General features: G+C 38.9%; 1 long non-coding RNA gene across 1 annotated transcript; it reads left to right on the forward strand.

The window, feature by feature from the left end:
* The first annotated feature begins 916 nt into the window (after positions 1–916).
* On the forward strand, positions 917–2407 carry LOC110740756. The gene is made up of 2 exons (XR_004177066.1): positions 917–1370; positions 1804–2407. It is a non-coding gene; the product is annotated as an uncharacterized LOC110740756 (long non-coding RNA).
* Positions 2408–6142: the final 3735 nt, after the last annotated feature.

A 6142-nucleotide genomic window follows, 5' to 3' on the forward strand; every position in this document is an offset into this window, starting at 1 on the left:
GTGGATGGCAATTTCCCTCCTTGTGGGGTCTCCAAAGGCTTGAAGTATTTCCTTATTTAAATTTTTGAACGTAAAACAAAATTGAAAGACTTTTACAAAGGTGGGATGTTTTTCCCTGTATACCTATCTCTTAGATTCTATCATTAACATTGACTATCTTTGCTTTATCACATATCTATATATTTACCCATCTCCCAATCCATCCATTCATTCATCTTAGGTTTTTGATGCATTTCAAGGTAAACTGCAGACTTCAGTACACGTCCCACTGATTCCTTCAGCATTCACATCCTTTACTAAAGTTCAATATTTATCTACACCTTTTTTCCTTTTGAGGTAAAATTTATATACAATTAAATACTCAAATCATAAGTGAATATTAGATGAATTTTGACAAATGCATATGAAGATATGGAACATTCTCATCACACCCTCAACAGTTCCTTGTGCCCCTTCACCATCAATTTTGATTCCATCCATAGGAAACTACTGTTCTGTGGGGACTTTTTTCCACCAGAACGTCTGTCAGTGTGGTTAAAGAATATGTACTCTTTTGCATATGGCTCCTTTTGCACTCAATAAAGTATTTTTGAGATTCATCCATGTTGTTTTGTGTGTCAACAGTTTGTTCCTTTAGCCATTCCATGGAATGAATATATCACAGTTCATTGCTCCATTCTCATGTTGACAGACACTTCAATGTTTCTAGTTTTTGTTATTACAAATAAAAGTGCTATAAACATTTTTGTGTAAATCATTTTGTGGACATATGTTTGAATTTCTCTTGGATAAATACTTAAGAATTACTGAGTCATAGAGTGGGTAGTTGTTCGGTTCTATAAGAATCTGCCAGACTTTTTTCCCCCACAGTGTTTATACTATTGTACATTCCAACCATTCATATATGAGAAGGGAGAAACCTTTAGCTACTTCCAAAGAGGCTTTTCTACATATGTGTAAATTTTTCCAACTGGAGACAGGCTGATGACTTCAGGGACATGAGCATGGGATACAGGACACCTGTCATCACCACCACCATCAAGTTGGGATTCAGGAAGGAGGTTAATCATATAAGAAATCCTGTGACCAGCATGAGCTCCTGTCAGACCACACAAGGCACTCGAGTGAACAGGGCACAGGGGGCCCTGGTGTCATGGTAAGAAAGTGTCTCATTGGTAAAACCTTTTCCTTTGGGGAGGTAAATAAATTATTTGTTCCTTCTTGGTAGCCCTTGAAGATAAGGATGGTCAAACAAAATAATATCATACCTGGAGAAACTCAGATCTTGGTAAGATTTACTAGTTGGGAATCCAATGTTAATGCCAAGAAGCAGCCGCCAGTTGGGATCAAATGTGAGCCTATGGATCAAGGTGCGTACTCAGACACACAGAGCTTTCTGAAAGATGCTACCAGTAGTTTTTCCAGGGCAGAGATGGGTCCTTTATTTTTCTCTCTAATCTAGCCCATATGCTTAGCTGAGAAGGTTTCTTCATATCACTTTAAATGATGATGTCCCTTGATTCTTTAGATAAAATTTTTATGGGCATTTTTATTGCATTCTTTATTGCATTAGGATTAAAATTAATGCATCAAATTAATGCATCTTAAGGTTTTATTGCACAGTGTTGCTTTGTTTCCTTTGTAAGATGATACAATTTATAACATTCAAGTTTGCTGTCTGTCCCCTCCCTTTATGTACATAAAAAATGAGCAAACATGTGGCCATGAAACAGATGGTCATAGAATTGGTTCAGTGGTTGTGAGTACAGCAACCCAAGAGTGTCTTATCTGAAATACCACCAGGAATGCCTGGACACAGTAGACAAAGGTGGTTCAACCGGACGCGTTAGGACACATGCTTCCAAAAACAAAGTAGCCGGAAAGAAACCAAAATAACAGACCATCAGAGCCAAAGGAACATTTGGAGGTAATTCAGTACCTCCTCCTTTTCAACCTACAGGGGAGATGGTGGAACAGAAGCAGGGATGGGCCTGCCTGCTGTGCCCACAATTCATTGGAGATTGTTGTGGTGAAGAATTTCATTTATGACGAAGGAGAAATAAACTCCCATCAGCTTAAATTCAGGCAGGTTTATTGAAAAGCTGAAGAAACATCTTGCAGAAGCAAAGCATGGCTGAGGCTTGTGGGCTCTGTCTGAGAAAATGAGCAGCCAACAGTGGCTGATGCTGCCTCTGACTCTGGGGCCTTGTGGTCTGTTGTTCCCTGTGAACATCTCTTCTCTTCTCTTGCATCTTCCCTCAGCCTGGCAGTCTCTGTATACTCTTCAACACATAATTGAGCAAGGCTATGCCAGCCCCAGTGCCACCCAGCACTTTAGGTCAAATTAGAAAGGCATGAAATAAACTGGCCTGTTATAATACAGCTGTTGAAATAACAGTTGAAAATACAATATCTTGACTCCTGGTTGAGTGCTTTATGCTGAACTTTCTTTTCTGAAGAGAGCACAGACTTTGGGATATCAGAATACATTATGTTTCTTGGTTATTTGGGGTTTATGGTGTTCATGAAGCTTTGAAAGCTTTCATCCAGTATGTTTTAAATATTTTTCTATCCCTCTTACCCACTCCGTTCCCTTCAGGGATTCCATTTAGTAGAGTGTTTAAAGTTTTCCCACTGATGGGCTTTTTATTTCTTAAATTCATTTTTTCCTGTGTGTTTCATTTGTGTTCGTTTCTATTGCTATTCCCTCTAATTCATTAATCTTTTCCTCTGCAATGTTCAATCCGGTGCATTTTTTTAAAAAATTCAGACAGTAAAATGTAGTTTTCACTTATGGAACTTGATATTTTAAAAGTATCTCCCACATCTTCACTTAATTAAAATTGTAATAACTGCTGTAATGTCCTTGCCTGCTATTTCTAACATATGTGTCATTTTCAATGAATTATTTCATTCTTCATTAAGTCTCATGTTTTCCTGCCACTTTGCCTGTTTGAGATTCTGGGATTTGATGCCACACATTTGATGTCAATGCCTAAATGTGCCCAGTGACACAACTCAGCTTCAGTGTCTGTGCACACCCAAGATTGTGCAGCAGGAGAGGCAGAGAGAGCAGAGGCGAGTGTGCCACACATGAGGGTAGGGAGTACCTCACTTGTGCTTGGGGCTTTCCTCTGCCTCACTGAAAAATAGGTGTTCATTTTCTTTTCCATAAGACCTGCTCTACTTCAGGCCCTGTCCCTCCAATGATCAGGACAGTCCTCTCTCCAGTCTCATCTCTCCAATGGACGGACAATGGTTCAAAACAATTCAGGAGAGAAAGCATTGTCTTATCAACAAATTGTGTTGAGAAAACTGGACATCCATAGGCAAAAATAGAAAAAAATTCACAGATGCTGGTGAGGTTTTGGAGAAAAAGGAATCCTTTTACACTGTTGGTGGGAGTGTAACTGTCAACCATTGTGGCAGACAGTGTGGTGATTCCTTAAAAATATACAGGCAGAAATACCACTTGACCCAGCAATCCCATTACTGGGTATATACCCAAAGGAATATAAATTATTCTGTTATAAAGATATATGCACACATATGTTCACTGCAGCACTATTCACAATAGCAAAGACATGGAATCAACCTAAATGCCCTTTAATGATAGACTAGATAAAGAAAATGTGGTATATATACACATGGAATACTATGCAGCCACAAAAAGGAATAAGATTATGTCCTTTTCAGGGACATGGAGGGAGTTGGAAGCCATTAGCCTCAGCAAACTAACACAGGAATAGAAAACAAAACCCTGCATGTTCTCGCTTATAAGTGGGAGATGAATGATGGGAACACATAGACAGATAGGGTCGGGGTGGAGACAACACACCCTTGGCCCTTTCGGGGGGTGGGAAGTGGGGGGAGGGAGAGCATCAGGAAGAGTAGCTAATGAATGCTGGGCTTAATACCTAGGTGATGAGATGATCTGTGCAGCAAAGCACCATGGCACACATTTACCTATGTAGCAAACCTACACATCCTGCACATGCACCCCTGAACTTAAAATAAAAGTGGAAGTAAAAAACAACTAACAAAGAAAGAAAAAAAATCCACTTAAACATCCATACTTGCACAAAAACTAACTCAAAATTGATTATACAACTAAACGTAAACTGCAAATCTAGAAAACTTACAGTAGAAAACTTAAGAGAAAATTTTCATGATGTAGAGTTAGGCACGAAGTATTCTTAGTTATCGTATCAACACAAACCATTAAAGAAAACATTGATACATTCAACTTCATAAAAATTAAAAATCCTTGGTCAGCACAAGATATCGATAATAGAATAAAACATATGCTACAAATTGGGAGAAAAATATGAAAATCCCACATATGATGAAGGACCTGTATAATGGTTAATTGTGTGTGTCACTGTGACCAAGCCCCAGTGTGCCAGGACATTTGTTCCAACATTATTCTGGGTGTGTGCTGGAGGGTGTTTCTGGATGACATTAACACTGGAATAGAGAGACTAAGTGAAGCAGACTGTCCTCCCTAATGTGGGTGGGCCTCATCCAATCAACCAAAGGTCAGAGGAGAAGGAAAGGGCCTAATAAGAAGGAAATGCTTTCCTGGGTATCCAGCTTTCCATCTTGGGAATTGCAGCCTCTGTAATCATATGTCCAAATTTATATGTATATATGCACACACACATACACACATACATGTACATGCATTATACATATATATATATATATGTATACACACATTTCATAAGTAGGAAGGATTATATTTTTAAAAGTTCAGTTATTCAATGATAATTGCTGAGCTAGCCAATGAATATGAGGGAGTTCTATTATATGATTCTGTCTCCTTTTTTAATACTATTGAAATTCCACATTTGAAGAAGTAGGATAGGATAACAGCTGATTTTCTTAACATACACTTCAAAGCCCTAGGAATTAACAGGGAGTCAAAAATACCACCCAGAACCCTGCCCCTAAACACCAGGGCTAAAGAACCCTGTAGCCCTCAGGTGATTTTATTTAGCAGGGTCTGGGAGCCACACAACTGCAGAGGGAGCAGGAAACACTATGCAAATAGAGGCCAGGACAGCAGGGAGGGCCTGTTCATGACAGAACACAGGTAAAACTATCCTCAGAAAGTGAGTGTGAAGAAAGACAGATCATGTCTGAGACCTGGTAGTAAAGAATAATAAGAAAAGAAAGAAAAAAAAATCTACCTAAACATCCATACTTGCACTAAAACTCACTCAAAATTGATTATAGAACTAATCAATCCATACTTACACTGGCTACTGGGGAATTGAAAGGAAGGGGCTTCACGGTGCAGAGGACCAGAGGTGGCAAGCTCGGAAACCCAGAATTGCTGGGAGATGGGGAGGTGTGGACAAAGGAAGCATCCTCTGGAGACTTGTGGTGAAGAGAATGAATGAAGTAACTGGCAGAAATTAGAGGTCCTGGTAGAACGAAACAGAATCCCAGAATGGGAACACATACCATCCCTGTCCCCTAAAGCAAGACATTTTCTAAAAACTCAAGAAAAATCATTTTTGGCAAGTACCTTATATCTAGTCATGTGCACCATGTACCACGGCAGCGGGAAAACGTTATTAAGCAAAACTCAGCGAGACCCTATTCCCTCATGAGGACTTTCCCAAGAATAAATTCCCTTCAACAAGTGATGCCCAGGACACTCACTTCTGAATAGTTCATGAGCATCAGCATGTTTAACTGTGGACCTAAACCAAAAGCCAAGGTGGAGGCGAGGTGGGAAACACAGGCTGTCACTGGTATATGCTTGGGTTGAACTAACACTGTAAGAAATGGCAGGTTAAGAGGTCAGAGAGGAGGAAAATAATATCTTTGGTTGTCATAGTGGTAAAAATTTAAATTCAAAAGATATGATTAAAAATTTATAAACCAAATATTAGAAGTGTGTCAAGTTAAAAGGGGACTAGTGATGTCAAAACATTTTCAGTGCAATGTTAAACATGAGCTACACAACCCTTCCTAAATAACAAACAAAAGGCACACACACACACACACACAAAGAAAAAATAGCATTGATAAAGAAATGTAGTAAAGACCATCTACTATTGCATATGATAAATGTAGACTAAAATATGGAAGAGTTTAAAATGTAAACAGGGAAATAATAATGTTTTTATTA

Source organism: Papio anubis, chromosome 1 (genome assembly GCF_008728515.1).
Source record: "Papio anubis isolate 15944 chromosome 1, Panubis1.0, whole genome shotgun sequence".
NCBI lineage: Eukaryota > Metazoa > Chordata > Mammalia > Primates > Cercopithecidae > Papio > Papio anubis.